Raw genomic sequence first — 26,201 nt, 5'->3', positions numbered from 1 at the left:
TTTGAGGAACTTGGGATTCTATAGTACATAAAAGAAACAGAGATTCTTCCTTCATATAGTTTATATTATATCAAGAGGAGACAAATAATAAATAATAAATTTAATAAATAAGAAAATTATAAATCTTAATGGAAAATAATAAGTGATTTGATGAAATGAAAGACAAGATGAGATTGAACAGTGACCACCAGAACGATATGATCAAGTTCTAACCCAGGAACCTGTGAACATGATTTTATTTGGAAAAAGAGTCTGTCCAAATGCAATTAAGTTAAGGATCTTGAGATCATCCTGGACTTAGGTTGGGCCCTAAATATAATAGTAGGTGCCTTTGTAAGGGCAAAGCGGAGGGAGGTTTGAGACACAGAGATACAACAAGGAGAAGGCCATGTGAAGATGGAGGCAGGGACTGGCATCATGCAGCCATAAGTCAAGGACCCCCTGGAGCCCCCATAAACTAGGGGGCAAAGACATGTTCTCCACTACAGCCTCCACAGGGGGCATACTCCTCCTGACACTGACATCAGACTTCTAGCCTCCACACCTGTGACAGTCTAAATTTCTGTTGTTTTAATCCAGCAAGTTTGTGGTAATTTGTTATGGCCACCCTAGGAAACTAATACGATGAGTAAAGGTACATACAGATTGCCATGGGTTGGAAGTGCTGGTAGCCACGTTGAGAAGGAGGTATTTGGGCAAAAATTAAAAGTGATTCACAGCATTAATTATAAACAAACTTTTGAAGCATGATCTTTGTATACATTTAAATTTGGGAACTATTACATCAGTAACTGTATCTATTTGGAATCAATTTAACATAAATTCACATGGGTAAGACAAGCACAAGTGAAATAATATGAGCTTCTCAGCTCTGACAAAATCTACCCAAACTCTTACGACAAAAATATGATTAGCATGATATAGTGGTTAAGATCATGGAATTCAGATATTTAATGGCTTGATTTTGTGTCCAATACCCCCATTTACTCTCCATGTGATCTTGGGCATGCTACTTTGTTCCTCAATTTTCTCATTTCTAATATACAGATAATAATAGAATAACGTTGGTGATTATATACATTAAAATACAGCTTTAAAACAGCAGTTGACAAACTTCAAGTGTTATAAGTCTGAGCTGTTATTTCACAGGGAAAGAAAAAATTTTAAAAAGTTGTAGTAATTGGTAAACTACCTGAATAATCACATAAAGCAGTTAAATCCTTCTGGGGATGTGGTAGGAGAAAGTAGAGGTGTTTTATACAACCCTGACTCCTTGCACATCTAAAGATCTAGATATGTGTCTTATTAGAAAAAGAAAATTAGGGCTCAGGTAGAAGGAAAAGTTGTCATTTTGGGTATGTCAGCATTATTCTCATGATATTTTATAAGACAGGCATTAGATTCTGGATCCAATTTTGTTTATTAATTGAGCACGACACCTCCTTGTGCTGCAGTTTCTCCCACTATGTCAGCGGTAATAATACCTCATAAGAAAAGCTGGAGGATTGAGTGCAGCGTTCAGGCAAATTCTCCCACAGGCTAGTTGTAAATGAGGTATATCTGAAACTAGATTCTCTCTCCTAATACTGGCGTATTAATTTCTGTGGGCTGCACAGGACTGTGAGAAAGAATAAAGATGGAGTGATTAACACATCTTTGGTAATTGTTCTTCGTCAGCCTGTTCTAATCTGCTTATCTACATTGCTTGCTGCTTTCTCCTGCCAACTCTCATCAGTGTCCCATCAGGGCACAGCTCTGTGGAACAGGCAACCTGCTGCTGACTAGGCTTCTCAGCTTCCAGGCTGCAAGCTCTGTCTGTCTGCTACTCTATAGGGATGCCAAGGCTTCGTTAGAGTTTTGTTAGAGGACAGGGAAGGAGCTAGAGAGTGGCATTAACCCTCTATCCTTTACATTTGCTCCATGATATTTTGTTGCCACTTCTAGGTCTCTCTCTTTCTGCATTGAGGAAATATTAATATATTGCATTCTAAGCAGCTCTCTACCAACGTGAAGTACCAGAATTACCGTTGACAGACTCTTAATCTTTTTGAAGTAAAGATCTCAATGTTCCCATTCATTTCAGTTGACATTGTTTCTGTCTTTAGGTGGAGATTTTAAATAGGTTTCTCAAGTGTTTGCATATGAGGTAGAGAAAAATGGGATAATTTCTGGTCTATCCCATTGTTCATCTGCCAGTCTTCGTCAAATCATTTGAGAATGTAGAGGAGGAAATTATTCTCCCTCTATGGAAAATGGGCTCCATTGTCAAATTAATTATCCACATATAAACTTCCTATTTACAAATGGTTTTCTGGAACCAATTAATGAATTATATTCATTTTATTCTACAATGTGTCAAGAGAAGAAAGGATAAGAAAACAATGACCAAGGAAATTAAGCAGGCCAAATTGTATCCTTAAATCAATGTCACATGCCAGGAGTGTTATTAAATTTCTCTGTGACAAGATATTGATGATGATTTGTTTATATAAATAAATTGCCACTATATACATAAGGGCCAATCAATGAAAATATTCTGGTACATAATTATATCCATCATTATCATCATATTGTTGTTTCATTGCCTATGGTTTCATTGTGTAGGATAGTGAGATACAATCTAGATGGAGAAAATGATACAATTAGAACATGTTGTTCACTATACAAAGAACTTTCAGCATCATAAGTAATCATCCCATTCTCCAAAATAATATAGTGATTTCTAATATAATGATTAGAAACAGTTTACAAAATGATATATATATATATATATTCATTCATAGCTCTGAAGGAATTAATATATGCATACATATATATGTAGATATTATACCTAAATGATTTTAGAGCTATCACCTTCAAAAATTGTCATGGAGACTTCTTCTCAGCACAATATAATATCACTCTCATATAGAGGAAAATCCATGAAATTTGCTTGTAGATAGTTCTAAATTAGAATGTCATTTCTTCTATTTACTTACTCTATGACTTGGTATAAGATATTTAACCTCTTTTAGCTACAGCTTTCTTGCTTTAAAAAAATGAGGTGATTAATATGCACCCTTGGGATTACTGGTGAGATTAAATATGATAATTAAATGTAAAATATATACAGATCCTACTCTATAGATATTTGATGTGTAACTTAATACTTGTTTGATTAATTACTCATATTTTGCCCAATATAAATTTGTGTCAATATTTTCTCAATAAGTGTATTTATTTTTACAACTGTATATAATTATTATTTTAAGCAATATTTTTAGTATACATTATCACTTATTAATACAATATGGAATATCTAATATGCAGTATTTTAAATATAGTAATTCTAATATAAAGCTACATCCCAGTGTCAACATTATTCCCTAAGAGGAAGAGCAACCACAAAAATCTTAGTGTGATTAGGAAAGTACTTTTAAATAGTTTAAAAAATACTACAGTGCATGAAAGAAATTGATGTGTTTCTGACAGTGCTGACTTAACTCCATGAAATTAATTGAAACAATGGAAAAAGTCTGACTGGGGAGTGATTAAAATGTTGCATTTTCTGTGGACAAACTTAATTTATTGCTTGTCTATGTTTGTATTCAGTGAGTCTCTTCAAATCACCTCTGAAAAGTCAGGCTAAACCATAGCTCAAACTTTCCATACTTTCTTTTCCTCACAGGGTAAGCTGTCCTTTTCCCAGCATGAAAGTGGTGGACCATATGTTGCTCTGTTTTTCTACCATGAAGTTAACTTCCCACTGTCTCACAGCAAATGTATCACTAGGAATCCAAACATAAGACATAACAATTTTATATATTGAATATATAGAAACAAATAATAAAAATAGAATGACAAAGAAAAATAAAATTAGAAGTGTATCTTAAAATCATTTTGTTCAACTCAGTATGCCATTTTCCATTAAAAAAATACTATTATATACGAAGACTAGTTTTGCAAACAAAATAATTATATAACTAAAATATATACTTGTCTTTTTTAGTGCAATAACTAAATTTATTAAAATATAGTTGTTTCATCAAGGGTTATTAACTACCTTTATTTATTGAGCAAGCGGGATATATTGAATTAAAGCAGACATGGATTTTTAAAACTATGTCCTCAATGCTAATCTTTGAGGAACAACAAGTTTTAAGAGAAAGTAGGTGGATGTCTTAGACTCTAAAAATGCCTTTGAACTAAAAAACTTTACAGGTTGACTACTATGTCCAATTTTACTTGACAATTTGTAGGTATTCTTATTCCTGAATATACAGCTCCTGCTTGTACTGTTCTTATACTTCACAGACACAATTAAGAAAGTTTTTGGCTTACTATTATCCTGAAGGCAAAACAGAGAAATAATGAGAAGGTTAGAAAGGATGACAAAGTGAGTACCTGAGGTGAATTTATTCATTCGACTGTCAGCAATGAATATAATCATGTTGGATACAACATTTCCTTGGGAAGTTTGTAAAAGAATCAAAGAATATTTAGCCATAGTTCATCTTTGCCCATCTGCTCCTGGGTATCAATTTATTACAATGTGTTTTGTGTGTGTGTGTGTGTGTGTGTGTGTGTGTGTGTGTGTGTGTTGTTGTTGTTGTTTTTGTTTTGTTCTGTTTTGGTTTTTTTTTTTTTTTTCTTTTCAGGGCAAATATCGGAATTAGATGTGCAAGACTGTGTTGAATTTGGTAAAGAAAAAAAATCTTTCACATATAGGTAAATATTACCATACAGGTATTCATAACTCACACCATCATGTCTTCAAAAGGCAATGAAGCCTTGACTTTGCAGGCGATTTCCTTTTAAATTATATAGTGTTGATCATGACCACATCGATAGGTCATCATGTTCAGTTTGAAGAAAACTTTGCCCATGACAAAACTCTCCAAATTTCTAAGAAAACCTGCCAATGAGGAACCATCATACCTTTGTCTCTAGAGTGTACGCTGTTCCTGATGTCTAAGTGAATATGCTGTTCCCTTAGGGAATTCGTGGGGGAAATAAAACCTGTGTCTGCTTTCTCTATTTCACATTTGTATTACTTTTTCACAAATCCACTATATATGGCCAGATTTTCATTTCCTCTTAACTGCTTAAAAGAGTTTTCACATTTTTCCTAGCATTGCTTTTCTTGGAGCACTAAGTGAGAACTCTGCCTTAATATGACAGCAATATTTGTTCCACACTAGAAAAAAAAATTTGTGATGTTGATCCAAGTCTTCTCCCCAGTGAGAAGACTAGCTTCTTAACTCATCTATGTTTTTGTTTCTGTCTGCTGCCTATACTTAATGTTGAGATTAGAAGGTTCTTTTCCAATTGTCGATCAGATCATGTCATTCCCTGTGTTCAAATCTACCCCTTTCACTTTAGAAAATAATTAGACCCACCCCTAGGAAGGCTAAGGTAAACAATATTCTCATCAGCTGGTCCTTGGCTATCCTTTAGACTTGCATAATCACTAACCCCACAAGCTCTAGCTACACGAGACTTCTTTCTGTTTCGAGAATGAGAAACTTGGTGCCTTTGCACTAGATGTTGCCTCAATCTTTCAGTACCTTCATATTGTTAAATCCAATGGTCAGTTCTCAAAGTTCATATTACTTGACTAAATACTTGACTTTAAGGGCCTCACACATTTCTAATTTTTCTTCCATCACTGGGGCAACTACTTTTCAGTTTCTCTTCTCAGTCCCAGCTCATAACCTTGACAACCCAGAGCTCTGTCCTTGGGCCTCTTTTCTCTTCTAGCTATGTTCAGTTTTTTTTTTATTTTTGGTTGATGACTTTGCACCATAAATCTTAATATCATATGTATGATGATGACTTTCAAATTTATATTTTTTAACTAAGGGCTCTCCCCTGAATTCTACTTGGAGGTCAAAGAAATAATTCAATAACAACAAAATAGACCCTAGGAAAAAAATGCTTAGGCATAGCAGGCACTAAATAAATGTCTGCTGAATGAATGAATAACTCCTTATAATCTTTTGATTTTGTTTGTATGTTTATTTATTTTTAGTCTTCTCTACCTCAATAAACAACAAATAGGTTCTTCTAGCTATCCAAGCCCAAACACATAAGGTCAGCAATAATGTTTTCTCTTGTACCTCATATCTTTTGGTCATCAAATACTATTAGATCTACCCTCAATATAGATCCAAAATCACAAATTTTTGATAGAAAAATCTTAAGACTATAGGTGTCTGGGGTCTAAATGATTGCTTTATGTATATTCACAATAAAAGAAATCATATCTATTAATGAGATCCAAGAATTTCACATAGCCTGCATGCATAAATATCAAATCAAGATCAGCAATTTAATCAGCAATAGTACATATATAGTAGTACAAATTTTTATTGACTAGAGTGGTACAAAATTATCAAAGATGAGATAAAGTGATTTTAAACTCTATTTTATTGTCCATACAATCTAACAAAACAATGGTACACTAAAATGAAAATATTTAAAGAAACAGAAGGGATCACAACATTTACTTCATATGAATTCTTTCCAGAGGTAAAACATTGCTCAAGGACATAATCTGGAAGAAAGAACGCCCACAAAAGGAGCCCACAAAACTAAAACAAGATGAGTATTTTAAAAAATTATATAATTATTTTTTACGCTAAATAGAAATTCCAGGATGACACCTGGACATGAGACTAAAAAAAGCAAAGTTTTAAATAGAAAGAGGAAGTCAGTGAATTCTTAAAAAAAATTATTCAAAAAGAAAGTATATTCCATTTCAAATATACTACCACTATAAACCTGAGAGATATGAAAGGTCTGATAAAGGCATGTATTTTTCCTAGCTACCAAAAACAGAAAAATATTTGCATAAGAGCAGAAATATATGAAAGATTGTCTTAATAGAGCAAACTAAAATGTGGTAAGATTTTGAGTGAGTAAGAAAAGAAAATCTAAATCTAAAAGAAAATTTAAGCTTGTGGCTTGGGTCATTGACTTTTTACCTTTTAATAAAGAAGTAGTGTTCAAGACTGAGTTTACTTCCTGCTATCAAATTTCAATTTACAGAAGCAATTTATAGAAAAATGAACAATTACAATTATACATCAGAATGTCATCATTTTGAACATTCACATTTAAAAATAATGATAACTAAATTTTAAAAGTTAAAAATGAGCCAAAATAATGGTCTAGCTGATAAAATTCTATAGGAAGTTCTTTAAGGAAAAAAGCATGAAAGTTGCTATAATGATGTTAATTTCCTAATATACATAATAGATGAATACTGTGCTTCTATATATTTTTCCTGGTGGCCAATCTAACAAGATGAAATTATTAAATATGATTATAGTTAAAAGCAGAAAATTTGTAAAAATACTTCATTATATATTTTGTGTTAAATTTTAATCATATATAATTCTATAATTGATACACTATTACCCCATTTCTAAAATAGCATTCAATAAAATATTAATTCACAATGGTTATAATTAGATGAGGAAATCACAAATTTCTTATTTAAACTTGCTTTAATTTTTAAACTAATTTTTTCAGTTAGACTGTAGTATTTAAATCAGTATAATTTAGTAAGGCTATTTTGAAAATAAAGGTAATCTTTTTAGTTGTGTATTATTTTCCTCATGTCTGATGTCTGTCTTCAAAGGAAAAATAATTTGAAAATTGAACAAAATAGCTAAGCACAAGATAATTTCTCACCCTGTTTTTACCATTGCTCATTCTAACGGATAGTGTTTTAATAGAGTAAGCAATAATTCCTTCTCTCTCTAAATTTATGCCACCACTCATATCAAGAGGTATCCTCTGGGCTAGCATTATATTGACTAAAATAAAACAAGTGATAATTTGAAATATATGAGTGCAGGCCATAGAGAAGTGGTAGCTTCTGTTTCTCAATCTTGGGTCTTCAATATCACCTGTAAGAAAGTCCACACCAAGTTACCAAATTGTTAAAGACCACGTGGAGAGAGGTGGCCGTTCCAGTCTCAGCTGTGAACTCAGCTGATTACTCAATCACACCAGTAATATTGTTTTGTACAATGTGGAGTTGGAACACAGCCAGGCTGAGCACAGTCAGCCCCTAGAATCATAATAAATAATCAGTCATTGTTGATTTAAGTCATTGAGTTTGTACATGAGTTATTATGCAGCCATCCATAACAAATACACTCACTAAAGTATATACTGTGTTCAAAATACTACATTGGCTTCCAATTCTAAATCACAATAAAACCTGAATGTTAGTAAAATGAGACAGATTTTGTTCAGTCTGAAGTACTTAAGGTAATATGGTAATTTTAAAGCAGAGTATAATCCTGACCTCTTGGAAAATATTGATTTAATAGTGCTGTGATTTATTAACAAACACACTGGAGCAAATAGTGGTGGTCAAATAGTAACTCAAATTCAAGGAATTTGCAATTCCCTAACTGTTCCTGGCAAGATATAGACAATAGAATAGCATCTATGAACACTGATAGATTTTAATTCCTTCCTGGCCTATTAAGATCTCATTTAGAATTTTTCCAGAAATCATTCTGAGAATTGCGCTCGGCATTAGAAGATGCCAACTTCAAGCAATGCCTTTGCAGTGTATCTCCAGGGCATGCTCTTATAGGGGAGGGTGGAGGACTGTTTTGATTTTTTAATGGCTTAAAGTCATTTCAAGATATCATATAATTTCCTCATTCAACTTTATACATAAAAAATTAGATTGACCTAAGTTTAACTCTTTGGAGAATTAGCTTTTCAAATCTAACCTTGACCAGCTAAAACTTCAAGTGATTTTATCTTTTTCACCCCATGAAAAATGTTTCATCCCTTGGTTCTAAAGGCAAATTTCACCTTTTCTCCCAGAAAGTGTCAGATGTCATTCAAGTAAAAAGTCATATTAAGCATCTGTTCTCCTATATCAAGATATTTCCTTATCTTGACAAATTGTCAACATATTTCACTAATATATTTTTAATTTCTTAATAATTGTAAAGTTTATATTAATATTTATTTTGCTACAGGTTATGACTTTCAGATAGCGTTTATGTGTCAATCATATAATTATGATATAAAATAGAGTTTTGATTGATTATTTTTGTCACATTAAGGTAAATATAATTTAAGGTGTAATATTTTAAGGGTAAAATTTGTACCTCTGTGTAGTACATTCATGGAGAAATAACAAACATTTATTAATTTAATATTGTAAAAGACAAAAATATTTTATTAGTTACATCATCCAGTTTTAAATAGAAACATGGAAAACAAACATACCATTACACTTCCTCCTATCGGTATTTTGGCATATTATTTTCTTGTTTAGATTCAACAATTTTTTAAGCTCTTGCCTCCTATATTAAGAGATAAATTTTTAAACGTTCATTCTAATGTCCCTATTGTAATTAATAGTATCACATATTTGCTGAGCCCTCATTTAATTTTCACAATGCATTGTGAAGTGGAGATTATTAGTAGTATTATTCCCATTTTTGAGGTAAGAAAAATGAAAACCATAGACTACACACTAAAATATGTGACTGTTGTATTGTATTTAAACATTTGAAGGCATTTTAGCTTGCTACTATGTTTGCACTATATTTAAGGATTCATTTTATGACTTTCAGAATTTATTTTTAAAACATTCTCAAAATAAAGTAATTGGCACTGCTTTGGTTATAAACACAATGTTCTGCACACAAGATTGCCTTTTTAAGATTGGCAAATCTCTATATTTTTTTCTTTAGAATTTAGGTAAAAAATAAAAATCACATGAAAAATTAAGTATTGTCTATAAAATCTTGAAGCTCAATTCATTGGTAATATTTTTCAATTTAATAAATTCAGGACCAAGAAAAATATTTTTTACCATATGTTCACTTACAAATATATAATGCTGAAAATATGTTTGTTGACCATTAGTCTATCTTCTTTTGAAAAGTTTCTATTCATTTCCTTTGCCAACTTTTTAATGGGGTTGTGTGATTTTTTTTCTTGCTGATTTTCCTGAGTTCTATATAGATTCTAGTTATCAGCCCTTTATTGGATGTATAACATGCAAATATTTTCCCCCATCCTATAGGTTGCCTGTTTGTTCTCGTGATAGTTTCCTTGGCTGTGCAGAAGCTTTTTAATTGGATCAGGTCTCATTTATTTATTTTTGTTGTTGCTGTGATTGCATTTGCAGTCTTGATAAATTAAAGAATTTATCAAGATATCAAGATTCCCTATGACAGAATTTCCCTGTAGCCAATGTCTATAAGAGTTTTTCCAACATTTTCTTCTAGAATTCTTATAGTTTCATGCCTTAGGTTTAAATCTGTTATCCATAGTGAGTTGATTTTTGATAGAAGTGGGGATCCTGTTGCAGTCTTCTACATGTGGCTATCCAATATTCCCAGCACCACTTATTGAATAGGGATTCTTTTCTCCAGTGTATGTTTTTGTCTGGTTTGTCAAAGATTAGATGGCTAAATGAGGATGGTTTTATATCTGGGTTTTCAGTTCTGTTCCATTGGTCTATGTCTCTGTTCTTGTGCCAGTACCATGCTGTTTTGGTTATCATAGCCTTGTAGTATAGCTTGAAGTCTGGTAAATTGATGCCTCCCAATTTGTTCCTTTTGCTTAAGGTTGTGTTAGCTATACGAGGTCTTCTCTGGTTCCATATGAAGAGTAGAATTATTTTTTCTAGATCTGCAAAAATGATGTTGGTATTTTAATGGAGATTGCATTGAATCTGTGGATCACTTTGGATAGTATAGATATTTTGACAATGTTGATTCTGCCGACCCATGAGCATGGTATGGTTTTCCACCTGTTTATGTTCTCTGCTATTTCCTTCCTCAGTGTTTCATAGTTCTCTGTGTAGAGGTCTTTCACCTCCTTAGTTAAATATCTTCCTAGGTACTTTATTTTCTTTGATGCTATTGTGAAGGGTATTGAGTCTCAAAAAGTTACAAAAAATCAATGTTGATATGGATTCACAGAAATAGGAACACTCATACACTGCTGGTGAGACTGTAACCTAGTACAACCTGTGTGGAAAGTAACATGGAGATACCCTAAAGAGCTACAAGTAGAACTACCATTTGATCCAGCAATCCCATTACTGGGCATCTACCCTAAGGAACAAAAGACATTCTATAAAAAAGAAATCTACACTCAAATGTTTATAGCAGCATGATTCATAATTGCAAAGATGTGGAAGCCACCCAAGTGCCCATCAACACATGAGTGGATTAACAAAATGTAGTATATATATATACCATGCAGTTCTATTCAGCCACAAAAAACATGGTAATCTAGCACTGCTTGCATTATCCTGGATAGAGCTGGAGCCCATTCTACTAAGTGAAGTATCACTAGAATGGAAAAATAAGCACCACATGTACTCACCATTAAATTGGTATTAACTGATCAACACTTTTGTGCACATTTAGTAGTAACATTCATCGGGAGTTGGGCTGGTGGGGGGGGGAAGTGATGGGTATATTCACACCTAATGGGTGCGTGCAAAACATCTGGGGGATGGACATACTCTAAGCTCTGACTCAGGTGGGGCAAAGGCAATATATGTAACCTAAATATTTATACCCCTATAATATGCTGAAATGAATAAATAAATAAATAAAATAAAATAAATATATAATGATGAAAATAATAAAAATAAAAGAAATAATACAGCCTTTTTACAATTAGAAATGAAATTTTAATTTGAATGGTTATGGAAATGCTAATAGTGTTCTCTTGAAATAACAGAGAAAACTATTAATGTTTTGTCTTCCCATTTTTAGTTAAAATATATAAAGTCACTTTCATTGAATAGCTTTATGGAATAAAAAGGAAAAAACACTTGGAAGATGTTTTATGAATCCTACCTTTTTCCTTATAATGGCTCTGAACAAGTCACTTAAATTTTCTGAGTTAGGGGCCAGGCGCGGTGGCTCACACCTATAATCCTAGCCTTCTGGGAGGCTGAGGTGGGTGGATCACTTGAGGTCAGGAGTTCTAGACCAGCCTGAGCGAGACCCCATCTACTAAAAAATAGAAATAAATTATCTGGACAAGTAAAAATATATATAGAAAAAATTAGCCGGGCATGGTGGCGCATGCCTGTAGTCCCAGCTACTCGGGAGGCTGAGGCAGTAGGATTGTTTAAGCCCAGGAGTTTGAGGTTGCTGTGAGCTAGGCTAACGCCATGGCACTCACTCTAGCCTGGGCAACAAAGTGAGACTCTGTCAAAAAAAAAAAAATTCTGAGTCAGTTTTATTTTCTATAAATTATAAAAATTGCAATATATGTATAGGCTATTTTTAGAATTTAATGCAATATAATTATCCACAAGTGCATTTTATAGTTCTTGGTAAAATGTAGGTCCTACAGAAAAATATTTAATGAGGTAAAAGTAGTTGTATAAGCACTTTGAAAGTCTTTTGACATTAATTAGAATATTATATTAATCATAATATATTATAATATTTGTTTGTTAGAAAGGTGGTTGCCCTTGTATACAATAAACATTATACTAAATTCTCAAAGGGGTAGGCCTGTACAATTGATTTACTGTAAAAACTAGAATAAAAGTTTAGAAAAAATATTTGGCATTCTCTGTAGAGAAATGAAAGTTGAGTTCCAATAATGAATTCTAGAAAGATTAGAAAGAGAGACAAAAATGAAAAGAATACTGAATTAGAAGAGCATAAAATACAAAAAAAATTGGAATTTTTAGAAAGAAAATTGGCATTTTCATTAGTGAAAAATAGAATCAGCAAAAGAGAAATTCAAATAATTAATGTGATGGTTTAACTTCAGTTGGCCTTCCAAAAGGGAAAGAAAGAAAACCACAAAGAAAAAAGTGATTAAAATGCATTATTAACTATGAAAAATGCACGGACAATTAAAAATACATATCCATAAAAGAAAAACACGATTCTTTTATGATTAAAACTGGGACATTGAAGCAGAAGAAATAATCCAAATCAACATCTATTAAATTGAACTTGAGCCGAAAAAATCCTGATTTTGAAAATTAAAAGGATTGACTCTTTAAGATAAGGATAATTAAATGAGCACCACATCATTTTAAATGAGGAGATTAAAATAAATGTGATTTCTGGAGTGAAAAATTAAGTACCTTACACATGGACAAAAGTGATTCCAGCTCAGGTTATTTTCTTTGATAAATTAAATACCAGAAGTAAATATGGTAGTATCTATAGAATTATGAGGTTAAACAATTGTGATTCCAAGATACTTATTCAAAGTTTAAGCTTTCATGTTTGTATGAAGAACATTTATAAAGACACAGAACTCAGAAGGTATTTAACACTCTTGGTTAAATGCATCCACCCACAGTTGAAATGTCAAAACTTTATTAAAACATTAAGCAATACCAGTGGAACAACATCAATAAAAACCCAGGATTTTTTCCACGAACTCTATTTAGTATTAAAAATGAAAAAGTGAAAAAGAATATGAAAAATTATAATGATAAAGAGGGTATACTGCTGATAAGGAGGGATTAAATAAATTAGAATAGAATATGCAACTTTGTGCCAGCAATTTTAAGAGTTTGGACAAATGGACAACTTACTAGAAAAAAAAATCTGTTACCAAGTTTGGCTCAACTGGAAGAAGAAAATGTGAATAATTCAGTAATGATAAAATAAATTGAAAATATTCATCCTAATTTTTAAAAAACTGTCAAAGGTCCAGAGAATTTAGAGCATATGGCAAATCTCCAAGACACTAAGATATAAATTCTATGTTATATAAAAATGTTTCATCATGAAGAGAAACAAGACACCTGAAAACCCATAAGTTTCAAGAGGTTAGAAAAACTCAGTAAAATCACACAAAGATATATTTAAAGGATATGCAATCCTGTGTTGCTTTGTTTATATTAATTATAAAAACCCCTTAGATCTCATCAATATGACAGTAGTTAAATAAAATATGATACATCCAAACTACAGAAAACTAAGGACAGGTTTAACAGAATGATAGAAACCTATTAATAATAACAATGGAACAATTGTTAATGGAACAATTCTGAGGCATATTTTTAAGAGATAAAAAAAGTCTAAGAATAGCACATGTAGAATTACAGCACTTGTTTAAAGAAAAGAAATTATGAGTATCTGTGTAAATAGACGTGTATAAATTCAAAGACAGGAGACTGGAAAGATGAAGATGAGTAGAAAGGAAATGTACAAGGAATTTTATTTTGCTTTGAATTATAACATATTGCTTAATTCTTCATAATCAACAACATATTTATATGTTGCACATACAAAAGCTGCAGGAAACCAAAGGAAAATTACCAGTTCTACATAGAACAATATTTTTATATCAACTTTTCTCAACTGCAATATTTTGGCTTTTTTAATCAGTTTTAACATTTGTCACAAAAATTTGATATTATTAGGAAAGAATAATTTGGAGTGAACTATTTTAAAAATTACATTAGATTCTAGGTTTTCTCTTTAGTAATTTTTCTATTTCTCACATTGATTCCATTATTTGTTTTTGAGTGTGAAAGAAACTGATGGCATCATAGCTAGTATTTTTGAATGTTGCAAGGCATTGAATAAATGGTGAATGAGTATAATCATCAAGAGGCTATGGAAAAACAAAAGCTCAAAAATATTAGTAGCTTAAAATAACAAAGGAATTTTACTAGGTCATGCTAAATATCCCATGAAGGTTACCAGGGGTTTCTGCTCAATTGTAGACACTATGAAATGCAGGCTGATAAAAACAAAAAAAAAGCAAAAAAAAACTACCATCTTCAACATTGCCATTCTTTAATCTGCAAGCAAAGGGTAATAGTAGGGATCCTGCAGTGGCAATTACATACTCTATTCTGGAAATGACATACTTTGGTTTTATTCACAACCTTGGATATAACCTCCTGACCCTATTCAAAGCAAAGAAGTCAGAAAGTACAATTATTGTATCAAGAAGGGGGAAAACCTAGATATCTGGCAAATAGTAATAATGACCACCCCAGTGTTGTACTTGGATATTGTGATTATAAATTAAAAGTTTGCTGATTTATGTAATCCATACCTATTCAAAAAATAAGTGACATGCACATCTATACATATATTATTCAACTTTATCATGAGATCATGAAATTGAACACCATAGAGTATGAAGACAGGAAGATTTCATTTAGAATCATAACGTTGTTACATTAATTTTGTGACCTTGAACAATTTACTTGAACTTCATAAATTTAATTATTTCTTCTTTAAATAGAAGCAATTGTAAATGCATCAATGACATTTTCCTGTTAGAGCTTTATGTCATCATTTATGAGGCACTAGATATGGTGCCTGCTCTTGATTGAAAATTCAGTTATTGGTAGCAATGAGTAAAATGGCAATATTATGTGTAGTAGTTTTATGACCACCTAATAATCATATACATTTTATACTGAAAAGTTTTTAAAACTAATTTAATTCAAGACTTAAAAGCATGTGAATTAAAATACAGATTAGGTTATCTGCTCTTTATATCTAAGACAATTAAGTCTCTTACTAACTTGCTCAAAGTCATTTGCAGTGACTTCTTCAATATCTTGGGTCAAGGAAATGGAAAAGCCCAGATTCAAAACCTGAGCAACAAAATTTTAAAATACCAGGAATCAAGGAACCATTGTACAGCATGTACAGCACGTCAGTGAATCTTAATAAAAGGTTAAAAAAATCCTTATTAATCAATGTTAAATGAAATTACATTCTGGTTTCACAACAGTAATGCTATGAGGTCCATTAATTGTTATAAGATGCAAATTTTGGGATTCTGTATTAATTTTGATTTACATGCAATGCCAAGTACTGTGTAAAGGAAATGTCAAAAATAACAAAAAATTCTATTAGGAAAACAATATTTTCAAGTTTATATTTTGCTTGTTTTTCTGAACATCCACTATAAATGTACTTTTTAGTAGATCAATTGAGCTCTCTTGAAGAGTTAATTATATCTCTTCTCAGATCTGTGTTGATAGTTGTATTTTTAATTTATTCATTAACTAGATAAACTTACCAACACATTGCCTACAGAAACTATTCTCCAATATGAATTTTTGGACATAATGGGTCCCAGTGTACCTACTACTTGTCTCATTCCTTCCAGAGTCGCCCAGAGTACTTGTGGCTTCCTTTCTATAAAGTCCAAATGTTCTTGACATGTCATTGTCAGTACTCTCATTTAGATATCCTGTTACCATTTTGTAGCCATTTCATAAGAAGGACATCTTATTAAAGAGACAGTACTCAGAGTTACATGCAGAATGTTGATTGAAAACCACCACTGCCTGGCATTTCTAGTCTGAGGCAAATGTTCAATCTATTTTTGAACACTACCATGATCCTGCAAGTAGGTAAGTGAGTTCAATATCCATACATCCCCAACTGAAACTATAATAATTGTATATTTTAAGTGGCTAGAAGTTTGAGGTATATTTAATTAGATCATGGCAAGAAAGGATCATTTAAATATAATATTCTAAAGATAGTTGTTAAAAAGTTGTTGTGAAAAGATGCAAGCCCGTAGGATGTCCACATGGATTTGCAGTACAATAAAAATTTGGAATTCATGACAATTTTACCAAAATTAATACTCACAATATATTTTAGGTAGAATAGTAGGTGCTGCACTTGTATCTCATTTTATAGAGAAAGAAAACAAAGTTCATGAAGTTTAGGTCATTTGTTCAGATTGTAACAAGATAAACTAAGGAATTTTGTCTTTGGAGGCAACAGTGGGCACTAAATCAAAAGAGTATGATCTGCTGGAACAAGACAAGGATGCCCACCTTCACCACTGCTATTCAACATAGTGCTGGAAATCCTAGCCAGATTAATCAAGCAAGAGAAGGAATTAAAGGCATCCAAATTGGAAAAAAGGAAACCAAATTATCTCTGTTTTCTGATAATATGGTCTTAGATCTAGAAAATGCTAAAGACTTTGCTAAAAGACTGCAAGATTTGATAAATGAATTCAGTACAGTTTCAAGATACAAAATCAACATACAAAAATCAATAGCCTTTTTATACACCAATAATGGTCAAGCCAAGAACCAAATCAAGACCCAATCTCACTTGCAATAGCTACAAATAATATAAAATAAAGTAAAATAAAATTTAATGTTGAGGAATATATCTAACCAACGAGGAGAGAAAGCTATACAAGCTGAAGTACAAGACACTATTGAAAAAAATCATAGCTGACACAAACAAATGGAAAAACACCCCATGCTCATGGATTGTAAGAATCAATATTGTTAAAATTGCCATACATCCCAAAGCAATCTATAGAGTCAATGCATTCCTATTCAACAAAATTCAGCACCCTTTTATGATAAGAATGCTTAATAAAATAGACTTAGAAGGGACTTACCTCAAAATGATAGAAGCCATACAGTCCAACTTCACAGCCAACATCATACTGAATGGGGAAAAATTGAAAGCATTCCCACTTAGAACTAGTACCAGATAAGGTTGCCTCTATCACTACTTCTATTTAACATAACACTGGAAGTCCTAGTCAAAGAAATTAGAAAAGAAAAGGAAGTCAAGTATATCCAAATGGGGAAAAAAAAGGTTAAACTCTCTCTCTTTGCTGACGATATGATCATACATATAGAAAACCCCAAAGATTCTGCCAAGAGATTCCTGGAATGGATAAACAAATTCAACAAATTTTCAGGTTACAAAATCAATTTATACAAATTAGAAGCATGAATATATGCCAACAACAGTCAATCTGAGAATCAAATCAAAGATGCAATTACGTTCACAATGCAACAATGAAAATAAAATGGGAATATACTTAACTAAGGAGGTGAAAGACCTCCACACGGAGAACTGTGAAACACTGAGGAAAGAAATAGCAGAGGACATAAACAAATGGAAAACCATACCATGTTCATGGGTCGGCAGAATCAACATTGTTAAAATGTCTATATTGCTCACTGGAGAGCATCATGAGACCATTATTTAATATTTTAACTGTCATATTTTTCTTATAATAAGAGAAATCAAACTAAAATTAGATAAAATAATAAGGAGATAAATATATTATCTCATATAAGTCTTAAGTCCCGACTAAAGATTGATATTTAGCTGGCAGGAAACATCCTAGTTCCAGGTATTTCATGATACTCCCAGGGACCCTTCCCCATAGGATAGGAGAATGGCATAAAAAGGAAAATTATTGTGTAAGGTGACCCTTTAAGAGTAAGATGAAACATATAGGAAGCAATTCAGAAGCCTTTCTCTCATATCTCAGTGACCACAATTGTAACGTATGCCCCTGCCTGAACCAATCACTTGGGTAGAGGCTTGAACCTACTGTGACCAACTTAGAACAATGAAGATAAAAAGATGGGCTTTTTTGTTTGTTTCTTTGACAGAATATCACTCTGTTTCCCTGGTTAGAGTGCAATGGTGTCATCATAGTTCACTGCAACCTCAAACTCCTGGGCTCAAGTGATCCTCCTGCCTCAGCCTCCTGGGACTACAGGTATTGACAACTATTCCTGGCTAATTTTTTCTATTTTTTGTAGAGGAGGAGTCTCGCTCTTGTTCAGGTTGGTCTCAAACTCTTGACCTCAAGCAATCCTTCTGCTTCATCTTCCCAGAGTGGTAGGATTATAGGAGTCAACCACTGTGCCCAGCCAAAGACAGGTTCTCCAGACTTTTGGGTGAGCCTGTCTCTGCTGAAGGACATGGTCACTTGCCAGGGATAGTAAGTCAGAAATAAAAGTAACAATCAACAGTGTATTTCCTATCCTCCTTACATCAATTTCAATTAATGTAACCTATGTTAACTTGACTTTCTTGTCTAGTCACACCAAGCTGATGGCTTATTTATTCAGTTTAAAACCTGTGGCTTTTTTCTCTCAAGTTGTCATTATGCTACAATATGCCATCAGATAATTTTCCTGAATAAATTAGAACAAATTCCTCTGTATATCTTCATATGCCACAGCAAATTTTCTGGAATAGGATAGATGCCTTGACATTTACTAACATTAAGTTTGCCAATGTACTTTTAAATTATATGATGGCATAGAATGTGATAGTAAGCCCTAGATGCTTTGGCATTGTGTTGTAAATAGAAGGGACTTGACATGTTAATTGATAGATTCCAGTATCAAACTGTTAATAGTCTGAAATGGTTTCATGACTTACATTTGAAAAGCATCCCTTCAAAAATAGTTGCATATAAAAACTGAAAAAATAAAATACCTTTATTTTTGTCCATGTTGGAAATCTACATGAAATCTACATATAAATCTAATCTTTTCTGCATTATTCATTCCACAATAGTTTCCATTACTGCTGTTTTCCTACATTGCACCCTTTAGTAATGTATTTTCAGACATTCAGATATTTCTGCAAAAGCTTAAAACATTATAAAGACAATTCCTAAGATAAATATAAAAATCACAATATTGGTATATAAATGATTAGTTTTTAAAGAAATTCTAGTATGTGTCTGCAGCAGATTAAGTCATTTGCACTATAAACTTATTCTCAATGAGATGGTTTAAAAAGTTATGATTCCTAACATGGATTTGTGTATATACAGTGTTATCATCATGGTTTTTGTTGTCATTTGTTTATATCTACAAATAATACTACAAATAAAAAACACACAATTCATAGCATAAATAATTAAGAAAATTTCAGAATGCTTAGATCAGAGCACAATTTTTTTCCTATAAAAAATTGCTATAGAATTTTCAAAATTTTTTAAATTTTATTTTTTAAATTTTTATTTCAAAATATTAAGAGGGTACAAGGGTTTTTGTTACATGGTTGGATTGTATAATACTGAAGTCAGGGCTTTTAGTGTGCTTCTCACCAGAGTAGTGTACATTGTACCCAAAGAGTAAATTGCTGGTTGGAACTTGGTTTTCACTGCAAACTTTATTTTATTTTATTTTATTTCAGCATATTATGGTGGTACAAAAGTTAAGGTTATGTATATTGCCCTTGCCCCCCTACCCACCAGAGTTCACTGCAATCTTAAGAAGAGTCTGCTAATAAGTTAGAAACCATGGTGGGAGGAGGGCATCTTTTGCAGTGCACTAGAAAATATTTGAGATATCCTAATGAGCATGAACATTTTTTAGGATACATTTATGTTAAGCCAATTTCAAGTATTATTCCCACACTATTTTATCAGCAACAGATAAATACAGCAGAGGATTGCTTACATTTATGGTGCACCATTTAATCCCCATACATAATGAGTGCGATGCGCACCGTCTAGGGGATGGACACGCTTGAAGCTCTGATTCGGGGGAGGGGGTGAGGGGGGGAAGGGCAATATATGTAACCTAATCTTTTGTACACCCATAATATGCTGGAAAAAAAAAGAAATTCCATTATTGACTGGATTTTGCCTGTAAAGCCATGGAAGCACAGTGAAGTTTAATCATACCACCTATAGTCAAGTAGAGCAGCTGGTAAAAGTAAGAGCCAATGACTTCTTGGGTCTATGCAGGGCTTTTATGTGAATTAGAATAAAAAACATCTCTTCTTCCATTAAGGTGATTGGAAGTGGAATATGATAGCTGAATAAAAATATACATCAAATGTAAATTTATAGCATATAAATTATAAGAATAAAATTGAACATAAAAGAAAATCAAATTTATTAGAAATTTGAAGTCACTGGGAGATATATTTTTAATCAAATAATCATACATCTTCCATATTTGAAAAAAAATTTAGTGTGAAAATCTTAGTTTACTTGATCAATAACTTTGTTTTCTATAGAAACTATTGCTATATTTTGCAGACTTTTTTGACATTAAAACTTTATTAGTTTTTGACAAATTTTATTTTTTTTATCTCAGCATATTATGGGGGTACAAAAGTTTAGGTTACATATATTGCCCTTGCCCCTCTTCCCCCCCAATCAGAGCTTCAAGCATGTCCATCCCCTAGACAGTGCACATCGCACTCATTATGTATGTATACACCAATCCCCACCCCCACATCTGCCTGACACCTGATTAGTGTTATTCCTAAATGTGCTCTTAGGTGATGATCAGTGAAACCAATTTGATGGTGAGTACATGTGGTGCTTATTTTTCCATTCTTGGGATACTTCACTTAGTAGAATGGGTTCCAACTCTCTCCAGGAGAACAAAAGAGATTCTATATCACCATTATTTCTTATAGCTGAGTAGTACTCCAGGGTATACATATACCACATTTTATTAATCCACTCATGGATTGATGGGCACTTGGGTTGTTTCCACATCTTTGCAATTGTGAATTGTGCTGCTATAAACATTTCAGTGTAGATGTCTTTTTTATATAATGTCTTTTGTTCTTTTGGGTAGATGCCCAATAATGGGATTGCTGAATCAAATAATAGGTCTACTTGTATCTGTTAAGGTATCTCCATATTGCTTTCCACAGAGGTTGCACTTGTTTGCAGTCCCACCAGCAGTGTATGAGTGCTCCTACCTCTCCGCATCCATGCCAACATTTATTGTTTTGGGACTTTTTGGCAAAGGCCATTCTCACTGAAGATAAGTGATATCTCATTGTGGTTTTGATTTGCATTTCCCTGATGATTAGAGATGTTCAGCACTTTTTCATGTTTGTTGGCCATTCTTCAATCTTTTTTTGAAAAAATTTTATTGATGTCCTTTGCCCACTTTTTGATAGGGTTGTTTGATTTTTTTCTTGCTGATTTTCCTGAGTTCTGAATAGATTCTAGTTATCGGTCCTTTGTCAGATGTGTAGCATGCGAATATTTTTTCCCATTCTGTAGGTTGTCTGTTTGCTCTTGTGACAGTTTCTTTGGCTGTGTAGAAACCTTTTAATTTAATCAGGTCCCATTTATTTTTGTTGTTGCTGTGATTGCCTTTTGGGTCTTCTTCATAAATTCTTTGCCTAGGCCAATGTCTATAAGAGTTTTTCCCACATTTTCTTCTAGAATTCTAATAGTTTCACATCTTAGGTTTAAGTGTGTTATCCACCGTGATTTGATTTTTGTGAGAGGTGAATGTTGCAAGTCTTGTTTCAGTCTTCTACATGTGGCTATCCAGTTTTTCCAGCACCATTTGTTGAATAGGGAATCTTTTCCCCAGTGTATGTTTTTGTCTTCTTTGTCAACGATTAGATGGCTATATGAGGATGATTTATAGCTGGATTCTCAGTTCTGTTCCACTGGTCTGTGTCTCTGTTCTTGTGCCAATACCAAGGTGATTTAATAACAACAGCCTTGTAGCATAGTTTGAAGTCTGGTAAATTAATACCTCCCATTTTGTTCTTATTGCCTAAAATTGCTTTTGCTAAACCAGTATTTTCCCCATAGGCCATCACTGGGAAATTTAAATATGTTCTGAAATCCACCAAATATTCAAATAAACATTTCCGTTGGTTTATATGATAATATGTATGATAATATTATGTCAAGGAGTAAATTCTTTAGTTTGCAACACATCAATATAACAGCAATAGTATGTATTCAGCAGTTAATTTCAACTTTAAAATTTTACTTGGTTGGAAAAATACATGATAATTGTGATGTTTCATTGTAAAAATTTTCTCAGGAATATGGAAAATCTTTTCAGTAAATATGTAGTGTATATGATAGCAAATAAAATAAATTTTGAATTTTAGTTTTTGATTTTAGATAGGCTATTTTCAAAGTTACAGTAAGTCATCTTTGTCAATTTTAAAGTATTTATAGGTGGAAAACTTAAAATCAATATCAAGAAATTCTGAAAAGAGCAGTACATGTTGCCTCTAATTAAAATTATAGAAATAGAGACATCAATTCAACTTTCTCTTTATGAGTTCAATTATGTTTTCAAAATTATGTTTAATAAATAAATGTTTTTGCCATTTACTCTAAAGTTTTGCCAATGATTTTTTGGACAAAGTTAAAAATATGAGTAGTGTCTGAAACAATTTTCCTGCATTGTTACCTTACAAGGTAAAATAATCCAAATATTATAAAATTTGTGAAGACACATCTATGTTCTTTCCACTCTAACTTTGTTACAAATTTGCAAAACAGTTTTAATGAAATTATTTTAGCCCAGGCTCAATTTTTACAAGTAGGTTACTAAAATATGCCTAATCTTTTTCAATCTGTGTCAATTCTTAGAGAATATTCCAGATAATGTTCAGTAATAGAAATATACTTATATCAGAAATACAAAAATTGAACAATATTTATTTACAATTCTACATAATGTAGTACGTGGCATTGTATCTTTACATAATCTTGTAAGGCTAATTTTTTATTACCTAATAAAACATTTTATTCATTTATATGTTATAATTTAAACTATTTCTTTTGGGTTTTATCCCTGTGGGTATTTAAGATCATTTGGTATTAATTTTTGTGTTCTGCAAAAATATGCCATAATTTTAGGAATTTTGCTGTGATTTCTGCCAAAGGAATAAATTGTCTATGATGCCTATAAAGGTTCTTGATCAATCCTCTGAGTCCATGGCATACTCTCATCAAAACCCAAAGAAGTTGATTACATTTTCAGAAATAGCATATTAGATTTATTTGTATCATATGTATAGATTCTGTACTGCAAATAAAGTTACATTATTCAGAACAAACTTTACTTTTGAATATCCACAACTATTATTCATAAGCATTTCATTTAATCCATGGCTTTAAGAATATGAGATAGATGCTATACCAATTCCTCTTTCTATTTTTTTCCATCACCCAAATAAACCTTTGAGATAAAAAAATAATGAGTATTTAGCTATACTTTCTCCATTTGAAAGGATATATGTTAACACATTTCTGAAAATTTCTCACTTATATACTTTTCAGAATTTTTTATTTTACATGAGATATTATTTTCAATAAGATTATCCAGATGTTTTATTATTAAATTATAATGTTCAACAGCAAGAAATAAGAGAGAGTATGGTTGATTTAATGAAATATTAATTATTTTAATCTCCCATTTCTCTTGAAATTCACTTTTTACTTGACAGAGAGAGATGAATAAATTCATTTCTGCACTAACAGTGATATATGTGTACTATGTTCTGCTGAAATTAATAGCTCTCATGTTTTTTGCACATTTTTCTGACATTTCATCTAATTTCTCCAAAGATATACTCAACAATCAGCATTGTTTCATTTCATTTTCTTTTAAAATGCATGGATATGATATTATCCTTATAAATACTTTTTTCCTGCATGTCGGGAAATATATTACACCTTAGTATTTCAGCTTAGGATTTGTAGCATTTTAAAATATTAAGTACATAACAAGCCACTACAATTTAACAGTAGTTAATAATTTTCTGACAAAATTTTCTAAAAAAGTAAATAAATACCTTATACTATAACCATGGAGTGCTCCTTATTTAATATTTACCATTTTGTGGGCTACTAATACAAATGAATATTAGTCATTATATAGTGACCTATGTCATAATGAAATTTGGAAGTCATCAGTACCATTCTGGGTTGAGTACATAACTATCAAATGAAAGAAATTGAAATATAAAGCATTGAATGTAGTCAGTTTTCCAAACTAATAATAATGTAGTTTCTTAACTACTCACAATTAGTACATCAAATGGAAAACCAGATCTTTGCTTAAATACATGGGTTATTTTAGATATTTTTGATCAATGAGATCTTTAAATTACAAAATCTTTTCTTCTTTTTAGTATGACACTATGATATCATTCAACTTTGTTATGTCACATTATTTAATTTTGATAAAATTGTCATAAAATACTGATTACATTAGACAAGATTTTTATGCTATCTAAAACTGTGTATCTATGAGGGCTGTCTGGGAAGAAGATCCTACCATTTTTAATATAAAGAGAATGGTTTTTGGCAATATATATATATATATATATATACACATATATATATATATCTCCAATCCAGAATTAACAAAGAATGAAAAAAGTTTCATGCACACAGCATAAGCACACCTTGAGACAACCCACGTAGAGTCTGAATCCAATCCCAGGCAGTGTAGCTCAAGACACAACAGTCCTACTTGAACAGAGTAGAACTTTTTTTCTTTTAGGGGAGATATTTGAAAGGTACTGGAAGGAGGGCCCAGAGAGAGTTAAATAATGTCATTCAGAATGTCATTCAGATTAAAAGAATATTTTTCATTTATTTTCTACTTTACATCTTTTGAGTTTCACCTTATTTTTTTCCCCTTTTGGCTTTTATTTTCTCTATTACCCTCTTTCATTGGATCTTGAGTATAGTTACTGCTGTGGGTTGAATTGTGTCCCCAGAAAAAAATATGTTGAAGTCCTATCACCTGATATACGAGAATGTGACTTTATTTAGAAATAGGTTCTTTACAAAGTAAAGTATTTTATAATAAGTTCATTAGGGTGGCCTCTAATCCCATATGACTTTAAAAATGGAAAATTTAGACATAGAGATGGACATGCCTGGGGAGAAGACAATATGAAGACACACAGGAAGAAGACAATGTTGTTACTGGAGTGATGTTTCCACAAACAAAGACCACCAAGGACTGCTGGCAAACACCAGAGCTTATAAGAGGCAAGGAAGAATTTCCCCCCAAAGTGATCAGAGCCTGGCTCTGACAACACCTTGATTTTGGATTACTAGCCTCCAGAATTGTGATACAGTGAATTTATGTTATGTTAAGCCATCCAGTTTTTGGTACTTTGTTAATGGTAGTGCTAGGAAACTAATACAAAGTTCTTGATGATAACTCATATGGTTTAAAAAAAGTTACATTGGATTTTCTTTCAAGATGGCTGACTATAGACATCGCTTGTCAGATCATCCTGGCTAGAAAGTAGAATGTTGAACTGAAGAGAGTGGAGAGCAGTTGCAGCTGAAGGGTGGACACTCACATTTATGCCCTGATTGGAACTCAGCTGAAGCAGCTAAACTCGCAATTGGTACTTAGGACCTTTTTATGTACCTCTAGTGTTCTCTCTCTCTCTTTCTCTCTCTCTCAATCACCTCTTGTCTCTCTACAACTCTTTGTGGGTTTGTGCCAGTGTGTACCCATCTATTGTCTCTCACATATTAGTGAGAACATATGGTGCTTGGTTTTCCATTCCTGAGATACTTGATTTAGGATAATGGTCTCCAGTTCCCTCCATGTTGCTGTAAATAACATTATTTCATTCCTTTTTATGGCTGGGTAATACTCCATGGTGTACACACACACACACACACACACACACACA

The sequence above is a fragment of the Lemur catta genome, chromosome 13 (assembly GCF_020740605.2).
Source record: "Lemur catta isolate mLemCat1 chromosome 13, mLemCat1.pri, whole genome shotgun sequence".
Lineage (NCBI taxonomy): Eukaryota > Metazoa > Chordata > Mammalia > Primates > Lemuridae > Lemur > Lemur catta.
Note: the sequence above shows the minus strand (reverse complement) of the source record.